At 36.1% G+C, this 24,162-nt stretch overlaps 1 long non-coding RNA gene across 2 annotated transcripts in view; it reads right to left on the reverse strand.

The window, feature by feature from the left end:
* Window positions 1-24,162, reverse strand: part of LOC144579354 (uncharacterized) — a 99,332-nt gene that overhangs the window by 72,923 nt on the left and 2,247 nt on the right. Inside the window, exon 2 of one of the 2 annotated variants that reach the window (XR_013526778.1) lies at window positions 10,006-10,057. The exons of the other annotated variant lie outside the window; for it this stretch is intronic. This is a non-coding gene — a long non-coding RNA (uncharacterized LOC144579354). The remainder of the gene's footprint in view (window positions 1-10,005; window positions 10,058-24,162) is intronic. 2 annotated transcript variants of the gene reach the window in all.

Consider the following 24,162-nt stretch of genomic DNA (forward strand, 5'->3'; position numbering starts at 1 on the left):
ACACAGCTCACTGCAATGTTGACCTTCCAACTACAGTAAGCCTCCTGAATAGCAAGGACCACAGGCATGTACCACCATTTCCAACTTAGCAGCAGCAGTAGTAGTAATAAAGACCAGTTCTTGCTATGTTGCCTAGGCTGTTCTTGAACACCTACTTCAAGAGATCCTCCTGCCTTGGGTTCCCAAAATGCTGGGATTATTGGTGTGAGCCACCATGTCCATCCCACAAGTCATTGTTTGAAAGTAAATGGTCAGAGTTCTTAATCGTAAGTTAATAGTAATATTGGAGGAATATTCCAGCATTCAACAGACCAGGTAACTGTTCTTTAGTAATATCAAGTGACTACCATGTGTCAACTACATGCTAGGAGTGAGAAGAGTTACTTCTATGATAATCATTTGTTTAAAATACTGAAATACATTAAATATTCATCACATCTAAAATTATTAAGATTAGAAATATTTTACTCTAAGAAGATAATTGACAAATAGAAATCATAGATTTTTACTAACTGAATTATTAGTCTGCAGTTAATTATTAAAAATAAAACCAATAAATAATTCATTACTGCCAAGAGAAATATTATTAAAATTAAAATTGAGAATTATTAAAAAAGAGATGAAACAATGTACCAAGAAGTGTTTTATTATAAAATTAAAAGCTATACTAAGAGCTAAATTAGTGTGTTTCAACACAAGATTATAAACAGCCACTTGTTTAAAAAATAAAAGTCTGAAAATTACTTCAAGCACTCAATAAAAACTATAGAAACTTCCAGCTAAATTTTATTAAGATTAAGAAAGAATATAAAACAAAAAAGTTAAGAATCGAAGCTCAAATCACAATATGTCAATTACTGAAATGTGGAGGATAGCAAGCAGATTGAAATCTCTCTACACTGCTGTCATTAACAAAACATTGACTATATTCATTTGAAAACCATATATCAGAAAGGGGCTTAGAATACACATACTTTGATGAATCTGATAGATCATTCTGTAGTGTCAGAACAATTCAGAAGGTTTGCCCTTTTTTTTTCATATATCCATTTTCTCAAGAACCTCTTAATGGTACAGACAGAATATGAAATGCTATTTCCACAAACAGAACCTACAAACCATACTGTAGTTATGTTTATATTATATATGACAGGTAAAAAATCGAAGAAATGAAGGAGTACAGAAAAGAAGGCAAAGAAAACATAGAAGAAAGTTAACCAAGATTGGGAATTTTAAAATATCTGTAGCGAGGAACGTTTGCAGAGATTTTAAGTCAACTATAACTACATATTTTTAGTAAACTGTAGAGTAACCATCACAATGTCAGGGGCCATATAGTTGTTTATTAAAGGAGAACCACTAAATATCTTTTGTTTATTTGGCTTTTGTTTTGTTTTGTTTTGAGATAGGGTCTTGCTCTGTCATCCAGGCTGGTGTACAGTAGCATGATCATCACTCACTGCAGTCTTGAATTCCTGGATTTAAGAGACTTTCCTGCTGTGGTCCCCAAGTAGCTAGGGTTACAGATGTGCCACCACACCTGGCTAATTTTTTTATTTTTAGTTTTTTGCAGAGACAAGGTCTTTAAAAAAGTTTCCCAGGCTGTCCAGAACTCTTGACTGTTACCAATCTTCCTGTCTCATGCTCTCAAAGCACTGGTGCTACAGGCATGAACCACCAGGCCCAGCCACAGAATGTCTTATAATAAATTATTAGAGGTGATTAGATTTAAGAAACACAATTGGAGGGTTCCTTGCTTCCTAAATGACCTCCAATTTCACATTCAGCTTCTCAGCAAAGCAGGAATCCTTGCCATAATCTTTAGATTATCATTTAGTTTCTGTTTAAACTAATTACTCATTCAGCTATATATGACAAGATTGGAACATTTTAGTTACTGACATTTTAGCAAGTTAGGCCTTATTTCGACTAAAAAGGTATTTTCATGTTACTTTTCATCCTTGTTTTATTTTGAGCTAAAAAAATCTAATTGCCCTCACATGACATCCTTGAAATATTTTAAAATGTGTTTGTCCTTTCCAAACTGAATATCTTTGATTATTTTCTATAGTTTTCCAGTGGCTTATTTGTGAATTCAGCTCAGATAACATATTGACTTGCCATATACACAGAATATCACATTTTAAATTACATGCATCATTTGTATAAACTGAAGATGAAATTATAACAACAAATTCAAAATGGTATTATACCCTTCCTTTCAGCTGTTATGAACTAGTTTTATTAAATCAATTTTATTCTAAGAAAAAGTAAAACTTCAGAATATATCTCTCTGTCTCTCTGTGTGTGTATATACAGATGTGTGTGCATACACACATTCACACACACACAAATCTATGTAAAAGCAAAGAGGATTTAAAGGACAAGATGGCCATGTATAGAGAAAAGAAACAGCTAGCGTAGGAGCCTGTTAGTGATTATGCGAATGTCCCTCTGAGATGTTTTGCTAAAGGGAGAATAACTAATGGTTCTAGCTTCTGCTTTTATCAATTTATCATGGCATTAATGCTGAAGACACTCTCTTACAATAGGCCACTTTCAGCCAATTACTGAGCATGGCAGGGATACTAATTCAGGCCAATTACTGTTAGTCTTGAGGACTTTCCATTTGCCTATATGAAATATTCTTATAACGGTGGTATAGCCTGAGTTCCTTCCTGCACAGCCCTCCATCCTTCCCTTTCTCCTTCACAGGACTTAGATCCAAAGGATCCCCTCCACCTTCTTCAGTACTCATCCCCTTGCTTCACAAACATTCTAGCCAGTATATTTGTTCAATGCCTAATCTTGTCTTTTTGTCTGATTCTTGGATGATCCACGCTAAGAGCTTCACATTCAATGCCACATTTCTCCATAGTTATTAAGTGAAGGTTAAGAGATTAAGTACAGCTTTCACCAGTGTCCCAGGTCTAGAAAGAAAAAGAATGAACCTGTAACCCCAGCACTTTGGGAGGCCGAGGTGGGCAGATCATGAGGTTAAGAGATCGAGACCATTCTGGCCAAAATGGTGAAACCACATTTCTACTAAAAAACACAAAAATTAGCTGGGCATGGTGGTACCTGCCTGTAGTCCCAGCTACTCGGGAGGCTGAGGCAGGAGAATTGCTTGAACCCAGGAGGCGGAGGTTGCAGTGAGTTGAGATCGCACCACTGCACTCCAGTCAGGCACCTGGCGACAGAGCAAGACTCTGCCTCAAAAAAAAAAAAAAAAAGAAAGAAAAAGAATGAATGCAGTGAAGGTGATTAGACAGAAGGGCTCTTTAAAAGCACCCTAAACTCTTATTGGAACCTCTGAACCCTATACACTAGGATAAAAGGAGAAAAGGTTTCTCAAAGTTTGAAATGCTTCTATCAATCAGCTCAACTCCACATTTTTAAGGGTACTCTAGAAGACTAACTTCTTGTTAGAATCAAAAGCAAATGCTTTTTGAGCACTAAAACAAAATTTAGACACTAGACGGCATTATATGTAGGTTTTACATATAATGCCTATTACCTAGCACTCAATAAATCCATAAATATCCAGGCATAAAAGAAAAGAAAACCTTACCAAGAGAAAAAAAAAACACAATAGGAGAGCAAACTCACAAGCAATTCAGATAATGGCATTATCAAAAGAAAAAATTTAAATAATTATGATTGATTTGTTAACAAGCAATGGTGAAAGAATTCCCTGTTTAATAAATGGTGTTGGGAAAACTGGCTAGCCATGTGCAGAAAGCAGAAACTGGACCCCTTCCTGACACCTTACACTAAAATTAACTCCAGATGGATTAAAGTCTTCAACATAAGACCTAACACTATAAAAACCCTAGAAGAAAATCTAGGCAAAACCATTCACGATATAGGCATAGGCAAGGACTTCATGACCAAAATACTAAAAGCATTGGCAACAAAAGCCAAAAAGGACAAATGGGACCTAATCAAACTCCACAGCTTCTGTACAGCAAAAGAATCTCATTAGAGTGAATTGGCAGCCAGCAGAATGGGAAACAATTTTTGCAATCTGCCCATCTGATAAAGGGGTAATATCAAGAATCTACAAAGAACTAAAACAGATTTACAAGAAAAATACAAGCCCATGCAAAAGTGGGTGAAGGATATGAACAGACACTTTACAAAAGAAGACATATATGAGGCCAACAAACATGGAAAATGCTCATCATCACTGGTCATTAGAGAGATGCAAATCAAAACCACATTGAGATACCATCTCATGCCAGTTAGAATGGCGATCATTAAAAAATCTGGAGACAACATATCTGGAGAGGATAGGAACACTTTTACACTGTTGGTGGGAGTATAAATTAGTTCAACCATTGTGGAAGACAGTGTGGTGATTCCTCAAGGATCTAGAAATAGAAATTCCATTTGACCCAGCAATCCCATTACTGGGTATATATCCAAAGGACTATAAATCTCTCTACTATATGGACACATGCACACGAATGTTCATTGCAGCACTGTTTACAATAGTAAAGACTTGGAACCAACCCAAATGCCCATCGATGATAGACTGGACAGGGAAAATGTGGCACATATACACCATGGAATACTATGCAGCCATAAAAAAGATGAGTTCGTCTCCTTTCCAGGGACATAGATGAACCTGGAAATCATCATTCTCAGCAAACTGACACAAGAACAGAAAATAAAACACCACATGTTCTCACTCACAGGCAGGTGTTGAACAATGAGAATACATGGACACGGGGAGGGGAGTATCACACATTGGGGTCTGTCTGGGGAAAATAGGGGAGGGGCAGCAGGGGGTGGGGAGTTGGGGAGAGATAGCATGGGGAGAAACACCAGATATAGGTAATGGGGAGGAAGGCAGCAAATCACACTGTCATGTGTGTATCCATGCAACAATCTTGTATGTTCTTCACATGTACCCCAAAACCTAAAATGCGATTTAAAAAAAAATAAATAATTACATGTCAAGACAAATAATTTTCTCTGAGAACTGGAAACTGTAGAAAGATAACAAATGTGTATTATACAAAATAAAACGTAAGACCCAAAATTGAGAATTAATGGGTTAGTTTCATGGCAGATTTTATAAACCTAAAGAGAAAGTTAGTTAAATGAAATACAGATCAGAAAAAGCATCCAAATGGAAATAATCAGAGTAAAAAAGGAAAAAACAAGAAATGAATTTGACATATATAGAATATAGTTTAAACGTCTAAATGTATCCAGGTTTGTTACCTGGATAAATTGTGTGTCACTGGAGTTTGGTGTACAAATGATTTCATTACCCAGTAGTGAACATAGTACCCAATAGTTAGTTTTTCAACCCTTGCCCTTCTCTCTCTCCCTGCTCTAGAAGTCCCCAGTTTCTATGGTTGCCAATTTTGTGTCCACAAATACCCAATGATTAGCACCCACTTAGAAGTGAAAACATGCTGTATTTGATTTTCTATTTCTGTGTTAACTCATTTAAGATAACGGCCTCCAGCTACATCCATGTTGTTGCAAAGAATACGATTTTGTTTTTTTATGATTGCATAGTATTCCACAGTGTGTATGTACATTTTCTTTATCCAGTCCACCAATGATGGGCAAGTAGGTTGATTGTATGTCTTTGCTATTGTGAGTAGTGCTTTGATGAACATATGGGTTCATGTTTCTTTATGGTAGAACCATTTGTATTCCTTTGGGTATAGATCAGGTAATGAGATTGCTGGGTCTAATGGAAGTTCTAAGATCTTTGAGAAATCTCCAAACAGTTTCTCACAGTGGTTGAAAAAATTTACATTCCCACAGGGGTGTATAAGTGTTCCCTTGTTTTCACGACCTCACCAACATCATTCTTTTTTGATGTTTTGATAATAGCCATTTTGACTGATGTGAAACCTCATTAGTAGTCTCTAATGACTACTGATGTTGAACACTTTTATGTGCCTTTCAGCTGCTTATATATCTTCTTTTAAGAAGTATTTTTTAATATCTTTGCCTGTTTTTTAATTTTTTGTTTGTTTGTTTGTCGATTTGTTTAAGTACCTACAGATTTTGGATATCAGAACTTTGTCAGATGCATAGTTTGCAAATATTTTCTACCATTCTGTAGGTTGTCCATTCTGTTTCCAGTTTCTTTTGCTGTGCAAACTCTTTAGTTTAATTACATTCCCCTTGTAAATTTTTGGTTTTGGTGCAATGACCTTTGAAGTCTTCATCATGAAATCTGCAAGGTCCTATATCCAGAATGGCAATTCCTAGGTTTCTTTCTAGGGTTTCTATAACTTTCAATTTTACATTTTATCTTTAAGTTACCTTCAGTTGATTTTTTTATATGATGAAAGGAAGGAGCTCGGTTTCAATCTTCCACCTATGGCTAGCCAGTTATCCCAGCACCATTTAGCAAATAGGGAGTCTTTTCTCCATTGCTTGTTATTGCCAACTTTATCAAAGATCACATGGTTGTAGGTATGCCTATTTATTTTTGGATTCTCTAATCTAGTCCATAAAAGTTGGAAGAAGAAATTTTTTTTAAACAGTGAAGAAACTTACACTCTTCATTTAAGGATGTTTAAAAAAGGTGTGAATACACAAATATATAGAAAAAACAACTAAAATAGCTATTTCTTTCAATTTGCAAGAGAAATGGTCAGCCATTCTTACTTATTTTACTTATGAATTTAGCATAAATGAACATTTTAATAAATGACACTACTTCTGCTAGATGATAAAGTATAAGGAAAAAAGACTTATTTACATCTATAGCATACGAAACCAAAATCTTTTAAACACAGATGAATTGTGTTCTTGGTTAAAAATACTCTTTTTTCCTCTTCATTAAGCATTATATGAAATATCTTTGTCAAATTCTACTATAAATTAATTCCTGATAATGCTTATGTATGAATCTCTGTTCTCATATTTGAATCCTTTCTGTTTTATTTTCACTGTAATGAATGTGTTGATATAAATACTGGGACTCTGTAGTGGATACAACTTCAAAAATGACAATTTAAAAAAATCTGAAAGTGTATAATTAGAGAAATAAATTGGAGAAAGTGTATAATAAGAGAAATAAATGGAGCATATCAAATATTTAAAATAATAACATATTTTCTAAAATTGAATAAATATAGTGACAGAAAAAAACTAATATGATACTTCTTGCTATTACCAAGTAATAGGAACTTGATTATTCCCACATGTTATATGAACTTTAAAAACAGAAGAAAAATTTAAAACAACTGAAAATAGTTTAAAACAATTATTTTCAGGCATTGGACTATAAGTTATGCAAAACAGTGATTTCTGAGAGAAGCAGAACAATGTGAGCCCTGTGAGTACTAAGCTGTCCTGTATAGAACTTTTAGAACACAGTGTAGAGAAGGAACCCTAACAGAGGCCAACAGTCTTCCTAGGTTGAGGTGTAAGAGTTTCGGTTTTGAAAATGTCAAATAGAAGACAACTACATATAGAGGGAACTCTGGAAAGTTACAGAATATGTACATGTGAGGAAAATGCCAAAAACAAAACTTTCTTCTCAGACTAAAAAAAAAATCATTAAAAAGGAGATAAAACAACACCCAAAGTTTACACAGAAACATAAATTGCTTATGTTCCTGACAGATATATAGGAAATACGTACTAATGTATGGGACAAACAGTTGAGTGTTCAGAAGGGGATTCTTCTGTAGTAGGGCCAAATTAGCTCTTGAATAAAGGTTGTTTTGAACTTGCCTAAAAAGGTTAAAAACAAACCACAAAAAGACAGAACTGTTTACTAGTAATTTAACTATATCTCAGAACAAAGGCCAAAAATAGTTAAAGAAATTAAAATAATCTACCACAAGTAGTGTAAAATAATGTCTGCTACACAATAACTTAAAAATATATATGAGACATGCAACAGAGGAAGATGTGACCTGTAATAAGAAGAAATATCAATCATCAGAGACATACCTTGAAATGGTACACATCATATACTTGAGAGATATAGATTTTAAAAACAGCTCTTATAAATATAACATACGTGTTCAAGAAGGTAGCAGAACAAAATGAACATTAGAAAGAGAGAAAAACAAAATGTAAAAAAGTTCCAAAATGTACCTCTGAAACTGAAAGTTTATAATTTCAGATAAAAAATTAAACACACTGGATTATGTGGCCACCAAATCTGATATTGTGGAGAAAAAAATTACTGAACTCAAAGCCATAGCATTAGAATTTAAATAAAATAAAACAGATAAAATGACTGAAAATAAACTGGCACATAGATAATGTCACTGGCACATAGATAATGTCAAGTGGTCTAAAATATGATTATCAGAGTCTACAGAAATGGGACAAAAGAAATATACTTGAAAAGGTAATTGTCAAACTTTTTCAAGTTCCGTGAAATTATATAAGCCAGATGTCCAAGAAATTCAATAAAACTCCAACAGAAGAAATAGAGAGAAAAAAAAAACCACATCAAAACATATTTTGTTAAAGTTATTTGTAACTAACAAAAAATCTTAAGTAGGAGAAAAACCAATAAATTATACTCAGAGAAATAATAATATAAATTACAATTGATTTCATATTAAAAATAATGAAATAATGTAAAAAAGATTATAGGACAACCTTAAAACTTCAATTTATGTCCAATGAAAATTAATTTTTTAAATGGATGCAAAAAGAAAACTTTTTCTGACTATAAAAGTTGGGTAAATTCATTACTAATAGGTCCATGTAAAAGCAATGTTAAAGAGAAATCATCATGCAAAAGAAATACAACAAACAAAAATGTGAATCAATAAAAGAATAAAGAATTCAGAAAATGGTAAAACTATAGACACATTTTTTCATATTTTTAACTTTTATTAAGTTAGTTAATTGTTTAAAAGTAATAATTCATCATGGTTTTGATAGTATATACAGATGGCAAAAAGGCTGGGAGACAGGAAATGAAACTATAATACTGAAAGATTTCTATGGGAAGGTAAAGTGATATAATAGTACTTGGAAATTGACAAACGTAATGTTTTATACCCTGGAATACAAACCAAACCAAACAGGAAGTATAATTATAGGTAAAAAGTAGAAAAAATAAATTATGCAAAATACCAAAAAGAAAAGCATGAAAAGAGAAAACAAGGAAAATACAAGAAGTTATGACAAACTAGCAATGTAGTAAATTTAAACCCAATTATATTAATACTCTCATTAAATGTAAGTGGTCTAAATATGTGAATTCAGTGGAAGAGATTGCCAGATTGAATGAAAAAGCACATAACCATACACTATCTAGAACAGGGTTTATAAAACCATACACCGTGGTCTGGTTTTTATAGTCCAGAAGCTCAATTTTAAGTGTTTGAAAGCTATAGAAGATATTTTAGAATCTATATGTGAACTTTCCTCTTGGTCTCTTTAATTTTTAAAAGTTTGCTTAAATCTGATATAGAAAAAAAAAAACCCACTTAAGTAATAAAACCTAAGAAAGTGCAGAAATATGGAAACATACATACCATGTAGAAAAGACTTACAGCAGGCCCCAGACTAATATTCTTTCAAAGCCTGTTTACAAGATTGATCATTGGCTGGTTTCTGGGAACTTAGATTTCAGGATAGCCCCAAACATTCTCTCATAAAAAATGCTCAGTATTCATAAACACTTAGTAATAATAATATGTTTTGTGCTAAATATTTACTTTTCTTCTGAGAATATAGAATTTTGATATGTGTCAAGTAGAGGGGGCCTATGTAACCACACTCCAATGACACTCCTGAGAAGATCCTCTAATGACCTTCCCTTATATGCAAAATTCAACATGCTTTGTTATACCTAGTTGCTAGACAATTTAAGCATGTCCTACATGACCATGGTGGGAGGATATTTCATAATATTTTTCCTATTTTTATCTAAACTTTAACCTGTGTTTCTTTTCTCATGATCTATTTTGCTTTCTGTTCTTTTACTGTAATACACCAAAGCCCAGAGTATAATAATAAAAAAAGTATAATAATAACTTTAAAAAGTACCTGAGAAGACCTTATATTTATACCTCAAACAGTTCACCAGCACAGGCATAGTCTATAACAATGAAAAAAAAAGAAAAATCAGCAAACCCTGGGCAAGAAGGAGAATATGATTTCCACAATTAATCCATTATTAGATTCAACTTTTCAGTTTCAACAACAACAAAAAATTACAAGGTGCATGAAGAAACAGGAAGTGTGGCTCATTTAAAGGAAAAAAAAATAAATCAGAAACTTCTCTGAAGAAAGACCATGTGGTGAACTTTCAGATAAATGCCATTATATAAAACTACTGTCTTCAAATTGCTTGAAGAACTGAAGGACTTTGTGGAGAAAATCAAGGAAACATTGTATGAACAAAATGTAAATATAAATAAATAAATCAATAACTTAAAAAGCACCCAAAAATTTCTAGAGCTGAAAAGTGCAATAATGAAAATGAAATAGTCCATAGAGAAATTCAAAGGCATATTTAGGCAGACAGAAGAATTAGTGAACTTGAATATAAGACAATTGAAATAAAGGAGCATAAAGAACAAAAATAATTGAATAAAAGTGAACAGAATCTAAGATGCCTGTAGGACACCATCAAGGTGACCAATATACATATACTAGGATTCCCAAAAGGAAAAACTAACAGAAAAAAAGGACAGAAGAATGACTTGAAGAAATAATAGCCAAAAACTTCCCAAAGTTGATGAAAGATGAATATAGTCATCCAAGAGACTCAGTGAACTCCAAGATGATGACTTCATAGACACCAATACCAAGACATTATAGTAAAACTGTCAAAAACAAACAAAAAATATTTGAAGCAGCCTGTCAACAGTGGCTCATCACATAACAAGGGATCATCAATAAGATTGTCAGCAGATATCTCATCAGAAACTTTGCAGGCCAGAAGTCAATGGGATAATATATTCAGAATGCTGAAAGAAAAAAATAAATTAAAATATCCACCAATAATCTTACCTCTGGGAAAACTGTTTTTCTTTTTTTTCTTTAATTGTATCTTAGGTTCTGGGGTACATGTGCAGATCATGCAGGATTGTTGCATAAGTACATACATGGCAAAATGGTTCATCACCTGTATCTGGTATTTCTCCCCACATTATTGCTCTCCACCCTCCCCAACCCCTGCTGTCCCTCCTCTAGCCCCACCAACTGACTGCAGTGTGTGATGCTCCCATCCCTGTGTCCACATGTTCTAATTGTTCAAACCCGCCTATGAGAGAGAACATGCAGGTTTTCTGTTCTTCTGTCAGTTAGCTGAGAAGGATGGTTTCCAGATTCCTCCATGTCCCTATGAAGGATGGGAACTTATCATTTTTTAATGGCTGCCTAGTATTCCATGGTGTATATGTGCCACATTTTCTTTATCCAGTCTATCATCGATAGACATTTGGGTTGGTTCCAGGCCTTTGCTATTGTAAACAGTGCCACAATGGACATATGTGTGCATGTGTCTTTATAATAGAATAATTTATAACTCTTTGGGTATATACCCAGTAATGGGATTGCTGGATCAAATGGTATTTCTATTTCTAGGTCCTTGAGAAATCACCACACTGTCTTCCACAATGGTTGCACTAATTTGCACTCCCACCAACAGTGTAAAAGTGTTCCTATTTCTCCACATCCTCTCCAGCATCTGTTGTCTCCAGATTTTTTAATGACTGCCATTCTAACTGGCATGAGATGGTATCTCATTGTGGTTTTTGATTTGCATTTCTCTAATAATCACTGATGATGAGCATTTTTTCATATGTTTGTTGGCCTCATAGATGTCTTCTTTTTGTAAAGTGTCTGTTCATGTCCTTTGCCCGTATTGAAAGAGTCAGCTTTCTCCTGCCTGAAGTACTCCTTTTAATAATTCTGCAAGGGAGGGGACTCAAGATGGCGCTGTGAGAACAACCCAGGATTGGAGCCCGCGTTGAATTCGCAAACGGTGAGTCAGTGCTGCATTTCCAGACTGATCTTTGTTGCCCACAGAACGGGGAAACTCCCAAGTATAAAAAGACACGGGACGCCAGGCAGTAGGTCTGCCTGGCGAAGCCGGCAGCCGGGGCGGCGGCGGCCGGCCCTACCCAGCAATCCCCACAGGGCGCGCTTGTCCGGGTGCCTTGTTGAACCGGCAACCTGAGACTTGAGAGGGCTGGACTTGAGACTGAACGAGACTTGCACAGTAGCCCAGCCCAGGGGATTGCAGGGACAGATCGTTTGGGATACCCAGTGGGACGAACAAAACCGCGATTTCAAACTATCCCGGGCAGACGGTCCGAGACGCTCTGTGGGGGAGGGGCGTCCACCACTACGGAGGCAACCCGCCCCAACTGAGATACACGCCCACTGCTGATGCAGCCAGCCGTTGCCGAGGCAACCCGTCCCTACTGAGATACACGCCCACTGCTGACGCAGCCTGCCGTTGCTGAGGCAACACGCTACAACGAAGAGACTCCGCCGCAGGGCGTGGCAGAGACCACAGCAGAGCCGGCAGGAACAGCGCGAATCACACAACAGCAGGGCGGAGCCTCGGCAGCCAAACAGTGGCTAGTCTGCCTTTGAGCTGGGCAGGACACCTGATCGGACATCCAAAAATAAAGCCCAAACCCCTCAACACAGAGCATTTGAGAAAAAAAAAAGGGTTGTTTAATGAGCTGTGTTGCAGCAGAATCAAACATAGCAGCCTAACAGCCCTGAATGAACAACAGAGTGCACAGCTCAGCAATTAAACCCCTATAAAGTACAAACTGTCTCCTCAAGCAGCTCCCTGACCCCTCTATATCCAAAAGACTGTCATTAGGCAGGCATCATCCTGGGACAAAGAGAGCAGAAAAAGAAACTGGTAGCATCCCTTGCTGTGCCACGGCTACTAGAGGTCCACCCCAGACAAGCAGGGTCTGGAGCGGACCTCAACAGTCGTACAGCGAAGGGGCTAGACTGGTAGAAGGAAAACCAAGCAACAGAAATACTTCATCATCAACATTCTGGGTGTCCACTCAGAGACCCAAACGAAAAGTCAGCAACTACGCAGACGACCAGCGGACAAATCCACAAAGATGGGAAGAAACCAGCGCAAAAAGGAGGAAAACACCCGAAACCAGAACACATCGCCTCCTAGAAAGGACCAAAACTCCTCACCAGCAAGGGAACAAAGCTGGACGGAGAATGACTGTGACGAAATGACGGAATTAGACTTCAGAAGATGGATAATGAGAAACTTTTGTGAGCTAAAAGATCATGTATTAAATCAATGCAAAGAAACTAAGAACCTTGAAAAAAGATTTGAAAAAAGATTCGAGGAAATGATAACAAGAATGGATACCTTAGAGAGGAATATGAATGAATTAAAGGAGCTGAAAAACATAATACGAGAACTTGGCGAAGCAAACGCAAGTTTCAATAGCCGAATTGACCAAGCAGAAGAAAGAATATCTGAAGTCGAAGACCAACTCAATGAAATAAAACGAGAAACCAAGATCAGAGAAAAAAGCGCAAAAAGGAATGAACAAAGTCTCCAAGAAATGTGGGACTATGTGAAAAGACCTAACCTACGTTTGATAGGTGTACCAGAATGTGACGAAGAGAATGAATCCCAGCTGGAAAATACTCTTCAGGACATCATCCAGGAAAATTTCCCCCACCTAGCAAGACAAGCCAACACTCAATTGCAGGAAATACAGAGAACACCACAAAGATATTCTGCAAGAAGAGCAACCCCAAGGCACATAATCGTCAGATTCAACAGGGTTGAAATAAAGGAGAGAATACTAAGGGCAGCCAGAGAGAAAGGTCGGGTCACCCACAAAGGGAAGCCCATCAGACTCACAGCAGATCTCTCGGCAGAAACACTACAAGCCAGAAGAGAGTGGGGGCCAATATTCAACATTCTTAAAGAAAAGAACTTTCAACCCAGAATTTCATATCCAGCCAAACTGAGATTCAGAAGTGAAGGAAGAATAAAATCCTTTGCGAACAAGCAAGTACTCAGAGATTTTGTCACCACCAGGCCTGCTTTACAAGAGCTCCTAAAAGAGGCACTACACATAGAAAGGATCAATCAGTACCAGCCATTCCAAAATCATACTGAATGCTAAAGAGCTTCAACATAATGAAGAATCTACAACAACTAACAGGCAAAACAGCCACTTAGAATCAAAATGGCAGTATCAAATTCACACATAACAATATTAACCCTAAATGTAAATGGACTAAATGCACCAATCAAAAGACACAGACTGGCAAATTGGATAAAAATCCAAAACCCATCAGTGTGCTGTATCCAGGAATCCCATCTCACATGCAAGGATACACAAAGGCTCAAAATAAAGGGATGGAGGAAGATTTACCAAGCTAATGGAAAGCAAAAAAAAGCAGGAGTTGCAATACTCATCTCTGATAAAATAGACTTTAAAGCAACAAAGATCAAAAGAGACAAAGAAGGCCATTACATAATGGTAAAAGGATCGATACAACAAGAAGAGCTAACGATCCTAAACATATATGGACCCAACACAGGAGCACCCAGATACATAAGGCAAGTTCTTAATGACTTACAGAAGGACTTAGACTCCCACACAATAATAGTGGGAGACTTTAACACTCCACTGTCAATACTAGACAGATCAACCAGACAGAAAATCAACAAGGATACCCAGGGCTTGAACTCAGACCTGGAGCAAGCAAACCTGATGGACATTTACAGAACTCTCCACCCCAAATCCACAGAATACACATTCTTCTCAGCACCACATCACACCTACTCTAAAATTGACCATATAATTGGAAGTAAAGCACTGCTCAACAAATGCAAAACAACTGAAATCATAACAAACAGCCTCTCAGACCATAGTGCAATCAAGTTAGAACTCAGAATTCAGAAACCGACCCAGAACCGCACAGCTTCATGGAAACTGAACAACTGGCTCTTGAATGTTGACTGGGTAAACAACGAAATGAAGGCAGAAATAAAGAAGTTCTTCGAAACCAATGAGAATGAAGACACAACATGCCAGAACCTCTGGGACACATTTAAAGCAGTCTCTAGAGGAAAGTATATAGCAATAAGTGCCCATATGAGGAGAATGGAGAGATCCAAAATTGACACCCTATCGTCAAAATTGAAAGAGTTAGAGGAGCAAGATCAAAAAAACTCAAAACCCAGCAGAAGACAAGAAATTACTAAGATCAGAGCTGAGCTGAAGGAGATTGAGACACGAAAAACCCTTCAAAAAATCAATAAATCCAAGAGCTGGTTTTTTGAAAAGATCAACAAAATAGACAGACCACTAGCCAGATTGATTAAAAATAAAAGAGAGAACAACCAAATAGATGCAATAAAAAATGATAAAGGGGAAATCACCACAGATTCCACAGAAATTCAAACCATCATCAGAGAATATTACAAACAACTCTATGCACATAAACTAGTAAACCTGGAAGAAATGGATAAATTCCTGGACTCCTGTGTCCTCCCAAGCCTAAACCAGGAGGAAGCTGAAACTATGAATAGACCAATAACAAGGTCTGAAGTTGAGGCAGCAATTAAGAGCCTACCTCACAAAAAAAGCCCAGGTCCAGATGGGTTCACAGCCGAATTCTACCAGACACACAAGGAGGAGCTGGTACCATTCCTTCTAAAACTATTTCAAACAATCCAAAAAGAGGGAATCCTTCCCAAATCATTTTATGAGACCAACATCATCCTGATACCAAAACCCGGCAGAGACCCAACGAGAAAAGAAAACTTCAGGCCAATATCCATGATGAACATAGATGCAAAAATCTTCAATAAAATATTGGCAAGCCGATTGCAACAGCAAATCAAAAAACTTATTCATCATGATCAAGTAGGATTCATCCCAGGGATGCAAGGCTGGTTCAACATACGCAAGTCTATCAACGTAATTCACCACATAAACAGAACCAAAAACAAAAACCACATGATTATCTCAATTGATGCAGAGAAGGCGTTTGACAAAATTCAACAGCCCTTTATGCTAAAAACCCTCAATAAACTCGGTATCGATGGAACGTATCTCAAAGTAATAAAAGCTATTTATGACAAACCAACAGCCAATATCATACTGAATGGGCAAAAACTGGAAGCATTCCCTTTGAAATCTGGTACTAGACAAGGATGCCCTCTCTCACCACTCCTATTCAATATAGTACTGGAAGTTCTAGCCAGAGCAATCAGGCAAGAAAAAGAAATAAAGGGTATTCAAATAGGAAAGGTGGAAGCCAAATTGTCTCTATTTGCAGACGACATGATAGTATACCTAGAAGACCCCATCGCCTCAGCCCAAAAACTCCTGAAACTGATAAACAACTTCAGCAAAGTCTCAGGATATAAAATCAATGTGCAAAAATCACAAGCATTCATCTACACCAATAACAGACTTAAAGAAAGCCAAATCAAGAGCGAACTGCCATTCGCAATTGCTACAAAAAGAATAAAATACCTTGGAATACAACTCACAAGGAACGTAAGGGACCTCTTCAAGGAGAACTACAAACCACTGCTCAATGAAATCAGAGAGGACACAAACAGATGGAGAAACATTCCATGTTCATGGTTAGGAAGAATTAATATCGTGAAAATGGCTATACTGCCCAAAGTAATTTACAGAATCAACGCTATCCCCATCAAGCTACCATTGACTTTCTTCACAGAACTGGAAAAAACCACCATGAACTTCATATGGAACCAAAAGAGAGCCCGCATAGCCAAGTCAATTCTAAGCAAAAAGAACACAGCGGGGGGCATCACACTACCGGATTTCAAACTATACTACAAGGCTACAGTAATCAAAACAGCATGGTACTGGTACCAAAACAGAGATATAGACCAATGGAACAAAACAGAGGCACCGGAGGCAACACAACATACATACAACTATACAATCTTTGATAAACCTGACAAAAACAAGCAATGGGGCAAGGATTCCATGTTTAACAAATGGTGTTCGGAAAACTGGCTAGCCATGTGCAGAAAGCAGAAACTGGACCCCTTCCTGACACCTTACACTAAAATTAACTCCAGATGGATTAAAGACTTAAACATAAGACCTGGCACCATAAAAACCCTAGAAGGAAATCTAGGCAAAACTATCCAGGACATAGGAGTAGGCAAGGACTTCATGAACAAAACACCAAGAGCATTGGCAAAAAAAGCCAAAATAGACAAATGGGACCTAATGAAACTCCACAGCTTCTGCACGGCAAAAGAAACAGTCACTAGAGTGGATCGGCAACCAACAGAATGGGAAAAAATTTTCGCAGTCTACCCATCTGACAAAGGGCTGATATCCAGAATTTACAAACAACTCAAGCAGATTTACAGGAAAAAAAACAAACAAGCCCATTCAAAAGTGGGCAAAGGATATGAACAGATACTTTACGAAAGAAGACATATATGAGGCCAACAATCATATGAAAAAATGCTCATCGTCACTGGTGATCAGACAGATGCAAATCAAAACCACATTGAGATACCATCTCACGCCAGTTAGAATGGCGATCATTAAAAAATCTGGAGACAACAGATGCTGGAGAGGATGTGGAGAAAAAGGAACACTTTTACACTGTTGGTGGGAGTGTAAATTAGTTCAACCATTGTGGAAGACAGTGTGGCGATTCCTCAAGGCCTTAGAAATAGAAATTCCATTTGACCCAGCAATCCCATTACTGGGTATATATCCAAAAGACTATACATCGTTCTACTATAAGGACACATGTACACGAATGTTCATTGCAGCACTGTTTACAATAGCAAAGACCTGGAATCAACCCAAATGCCCATTGATAATAGACTGGATTGGAAAAATGTGGCACATATACACCATGGAATATTATGCAGCAATCAGAAATGATGAGTTCGTGTCGTTTGTAGGGACATGGATGAATCTGGAAAACATCATCCTCAGTAAACTGACACAAGAACAGAAAATGAAACACCGCATATTCTCACTCATAGGTGGGTGATGAAAAATGAGAACACATGGACACAGGGAGGGGAGTACTAAACACTGGGGTCTATTGGGGGGAAAAGGGGAGGGCCAGTGGGAGGGGGAGGCGGGGAGGGATAGCCTGGGGAGAAATGCCAAATGTGGGTGAAGGGGAGAAGAAAAGCAAAGCACACTGCCATGTGTGTACCTACGCAACTGTCTTGCATGCTCTGCTCATGTACCCCAAAACCTATAATCCAATAAAAAATTAAAAAAAAAAATAATAATAATAATTCTGCAAGTATAAATATGCTAAAGAAATTTTTTTCTCAGATTGTGGCTCTTTGAAAATGTTTTCATTTGCCTCCATTTTTGAATAACATATTTTTTGTCCTGGTAAAATGCACATAACATAAAGTTTACCTTAGTAACTATTTTGAAGTATAAACTTCAGCAGTATTAATGCATTCATAGTGTTGTGTGACCATCACCATTAACCATCTCCAGAACTCTTTTTGTCTTATAAAACAGATTGGAAAATTTAATCCATTTACATTTACAAGAGCTCCTGAAAGAAGCACTAAACACAGAAAGGAAAAACCAGTACCAGCCACTGCAAAAAAGAACCCAGTAGTAAAGACCAATGATGCAATGAAAAAATTATGCCAACCAAAGGGCCAAAACCACCAATCAGTAACAAAATGGCAGGATCAGATTCACACATAACAATATTAACATTAAATGTAAATGGACTAAATGCCCAAAGCAAAAGACACAGACTGGATATTGGATTAAAAAACCAAGAACCATCTGTGTGGTGTATTCAGGAGATCCATCTCATGTGCAAAGACACATATAGACTCAAAATAAAGGGATGGAAGAAGAATTACCAAGTAAGTGGAGAACAAAAAAAGAAGGGGTGGCAATCCTAGTCTCTGATAAAACAAACTTTAAACCAACAAAAATCAAAAGAGTCAAAGAAGGGCATTACATATTGGTAAAGGATCAATGCAATAAGAAGAGATGACTATTCTAAATATACATGCACCCAATACAGGAGCACCCAGATCCATGAAGCAAGTCCTTAACAACCACAAAGAGGCTTAGACTCATGCACAATAATAGTGGGAGACTCTAGCACTCCACTGTCAATATTAGACAGATCAACCAGACAGAAAATCAACAAGGAAATCCAGGATTTGAATGCAGATCTGGACAAAGTGAACTTAATAGATATTTACAGAACTCTCAACCCTAAATCCACAGAATATACATTCTTCTCAGCACCACATCACACTTACTCTAAAACTGATCACATAATTGGAAGTAAATCACTCCTCAGCAGATGCAAAAGAATGGAGATCATAACAATCTCTCAGACTTACAGTGCAATCAAATTGGAACTCAGGATTAAGAAACTACTTCAAAAGTGCACAACTTGATGGAAAATGAACAACTAGCTTCTGAATGTTGACTGGAAACAATGAAATGAAGACATAAATAAAGAAGTTATTCAAAACCAACCATAACAAAGACAAAACATACTAGAATGTCTGGGACACAATTAAGGCCGTGTCTAGAAGGAAATTAATAGCAACCAATGTCCACATGAGGAGCAAGGAAATATCTAAAATCAGCACCCTATCATCAACATTGAAAGAGTTAAAGGAGCAAGATCAAAAAAATTCAAGAACTATTAGAAGACAAGAAATAACTAAGATTAGAGCAGAACTGAAGGAAATAGAGACAAAAAAAAAAAACCCTTCAAAAATCAACAAATCCAGGAGCTGGTGTTTTGAAAAGATCAACAAAATAGACAGACTGCTAGACAGACTAATAAAAAAGAAAAGACAGAAGAATCAAATAGACACAATAAAAAACAATAAAGGGGACGTCACCACCAATTCCACAGAAATACATACGACCATAAGAGATTACTCCAAACAACTCTATGAACACAAAAAAGTAAATCTGGAAGAAATGAATAAAATCCTGGACACTTGCACTCTCCAAAGACTAAACCAGGAAGAAGCTGAAACCCTGAATAGACCAATAACAAGGGCTAAAGTTGAGGCAGCAATTAATAGCCTACCAACTAAAAAAAGTCCAGGTCCCGATGGGTTTACAGCTGAATTCTACCAGATGTACAGAGAGGAGCGGGTACAATTCCTTCTGAAATGATTTCAAACAATACAAAAAAAGGGAATCCTCTCTAACTCATTTTGAGACCAACATCATCCTGATACCAAAGCCAGGCAGAGATGCAAATAAAAAAGAAAACTTCAGGCCAATATCCATGATAAACATTGACACAAAAATCTTCAATAAAATACTGGCAAACCAAATGGAACAGCCCATCAAAAAGCTTATTCATCATGATCAAGTGGGCTTCATCCCAGGGATGCAAAGCTGGTTCAACATATGCAAGTCTGTAAACATAATCCATCACATAAGCAGAACCAAAGACAAAAACCACATGATTATCTCAATTGATGCAGAGAGGACCTTCTACAAAATTCAGCAGCCCTTCTGCTAAAAACCCTCAATAAACTAGGTATTGCTGGAACATATCACAAAATAATAAAAGCTATTTACCACAAACCCACAGCCAATATCATACTGAATGGGCAAAGACTGGAAGCATTCCCCTTGAAATATGACACTAGACAAGGATGCATGCCCTCTCTCACCTCTCCTATTTAACATAGTATTGGAAAATCTAGCCAGAACAATCAGGCAAGAAAAAGAAACAAAGGGTATTCAATTAGGAAAGGAGGAAGTCAAATTGTCTCGATTTGCAGATGACACATGAGTGTTTATTTAGAAGACCCCATCGTCTCAGCCCAAAATCTCCTGAAACTGATAATCAACTTCAGCAAAGTCTCAGGATACAAAATCAATGTGCAGAAATCACAAGCATTTCTATACACCAATATAAGACAAACAGAGAGCCAAATCAAAAGTGAACTTCCATTCACAATTGCTACAAAGTGATTAAAATACCTAGGAATACAACTAACAAAGGATGTAAAGGACCTCTTCAAAGAGAACTACAAACCACTGCTCAAGGAAATAAGAGAGGATATAAACAGATGAAAAAATATTCCATGCTCATGGTTAGGAAGAATCAACATCGTGAAAATGGCCATACTGCCCAACATAATTTATAGATTCAATGCTACCCCCATCAAACTACCAATGACCTTTTTCACAGAACTGGAAAAACACACTTTGAACTTCATATGGAACCAAAAGAGAGCCCATATAGCCAAAACAATCCTAAGCAAAAAGAACAAAGCTGGAGGCATCATGTTGCCTGACCTCAAACTATACTACAAGGCTACAGTAATCAAAACAGCATGGTACTTGTACCAAAACAGAGACATAGACCAATGAAACAGAACAGAGTCCTCAGAATCAACACCACACATCTACATTCATCTGATCTTTGACAAATCTGACATAAACAAGCAATGGGGAAAGGATTCCCTGTTTAATAAATGGTGTTGGGAAAACTGCCTAGCAATATGCAGAAAGTAGAGACTGGACCCCTTCCTGACACCTTACACTAAAATTAACTCTAGATGGATTCGAAATCTAAACATAAGATGTAACACCATAAAAACCATAGAAGAAAACCTAGGCAAAACCTTTCAGGACATAGGCATAGGCAAGGGCTTCATGACTAAAACACCAAAAGCAATGGCAGCAAAAGCCAAAATAGACAAATGGGGTCTAATTAAACTCCAGAGCTTCTGTACAGCAAAGGAAACAATCATTAGAGTAGGGGGTAGGGAGGTTGAGGAGGGATAACATGGGGAGAAATGCCAGATGTAGGTGACAGGGGAATGGAGGCAGCAAACCACATTGCCATGTATGTACCTATGCAACGATCCTGCATGATCTGCACAGGTACCCCAGAACCTAAAGTATAATAAAATAAATAAATAAAATAAATAAACTGACTATAGATTCCAGGTCAAAAGTGAAGGAGAAATAAAGAGTTGTGAAAATAGCAATTATGTGATGAAATATAGATATAATTATCTGTCTAAAACAGAAGCTATGATTCATTTGTAGTTTTAGATCTTTACATTGTATTTTATTATATTGCACTAAAGACAAACACAACTAAAAATAAGCCAATATTATTACAGCTGAGAGGGGATTAAATGTGTTCAGCATTTGTAAGATCTTCCTGTTAACTACTGAGTGATAAAAATACTTATTTATATTAAGTTGAAATAGGTTAAAATTCCAAATTGTAATATATAGGGCTAACCTTAAATAAATGGAAAAAGAATGAGTACTTAATAGCTACTAGAAGGGTAAGTAAATAATTAAACCAATTAATTTAAAAGCAACAAAAAGAAGAAAAGAACAGTGAAAGAAATATAGAACAGGTTGTATAAAGAGAAAACTTATTGTAAATGGCAAATTTAAATAGAGATTTATTAGTAATTACCCCAATTAAAGCAACAACAAGAAGACTCAATTATAGAGAAAAACATTATCTATATGTTGCTTAAAAGAGTACACACCTTAAATAGTATTTAAAACGGTTTTATATTTGAGGCTTTAAAATTTTCAACTGTTCAGTACAACAAATATTTGTTGAAAGCCCAACATGGTCCAGACTCACAGGTTCACAAATATACAAGGCTAAAGAGACAACTTAGCTCAGTTTTTTCTTAAAAATATTTCTAAATTAAAATGTCAAGAATGAAATTTAGATAACTGTTTTTAATTATACCAATAAATTAAATGAAATTTATTTTATTCTTTAAATTATATTTGGATTTGAACTCTTTTGGGTGGTTATATATATGCTCAAAATATATTGTGATTCCATTTTTGAACACTGCAGGTAGCATATTTAAGCAGATTCAACATGGATGAAGCAGTTTGCAGCATATGTTCAGTGCAATGTGGCTTTCCTCCAGGGTGAAAATGTCAACATAGCAAAATAACTTTTTGGAAAAACAAAAAGTGAACTTTTATTGCCTCCCGGCAGACATAAATATCACAGGCAGTTTCATGACAAACTGATTAACAGATCAGCAAACAGTGGAGAAAATTGATCATTTTTATTTGACCTGTCCTGCACATTCTTTCTTAATTTCCTAGTTGTGACAAAACACAATTTTTTGTAGATTGAAAAATTAATACAGTCATTCATTGTAATCACTAAAATCACACAGTGTGATTTTAGGATGCTGACATGATTTTAAGTTGTAAAGCAGAGATGATTTTCTGTTTTAAAAACAGACTGTTAGGTTATTTTTATATGATTTTATAATTTTCATATAAATTTATATCTATGTGTATATGCAGGTATATATTCATATGCTTCCATGTATATATAAATATATATACACATATAAACACACATATCTATGCATATAGATATTCATAATCAAATAAGTACATATATTAAAATGCATATGAACATAATATACAAGCATACAAAAGTACCCATATAATCTATATATATACATCTACATCTATATATGCACACACATCTGTATATATTTAGATATATATACTTTGTATCTAGCCAGGGTTTCATCATAATACAAAAATCCTCTTTTAAGTAACAAAAACTTGCGTTACCATTTTTAATGTACAGTTTATTGCTCTGGGGATGGATTTGGTGTATGAACAGTGAAAGAATCACTCTTGATATTTCTTAATTGAATATGGCTTCCATTTAAATTAATTTTTCATTAAAGCTACTAGGAGCTTTACTTAATTCCTTTTTTTTTTAGTCTGTGCTTCTAAATGCCTTTTTCTTGGTTTCAGTATGAACTGTTTTCTGTCTGAATACAAATATTTATTTTTCAGACGAACAGAAGTAATGGGACCTATAAGGTAACTTCTTATGACATGGGAATTCACAAATTAAGTAAGCTTCCACAAATCTAAAAACAATGTGATGAGTCACTGAAATTTAGATTTGATGGGCAGAAAAATCACTCAGTCTAAAATTCTGAGGAAACTAACATGGGAAAAAGCAATTTTTACTATTGCTAAGAAAGAAACATTTGGTTAAAAAGTATAAATTATTTTATGCTTCAATTTATTTTTATCTTAATTTTTTAATCTAAGCACATTGTTATTTCAACCTGTTTAAAACACTGGTAATTGCCCTTTATGGCAAATGTGGCAATCACATGTGTGATGTAGGGAAAGAAATATAACAACTTTCTAA

The sequence above is a fragment of the Callithrix jacchus genome, chromosome 1 (assembly GCF_049354715.1).
Source record: "Callithrix jacchus isolate 240 chromosome 1, calJac240_pri, whole genome shotgun sequence".
In the NCBI taxonomy this organism is placed as follows: Eukaryota; Metazoa; Chordata; class Mammalia; order Primates; family Cebidae; genus Callithrix; species Callithrix jacchus.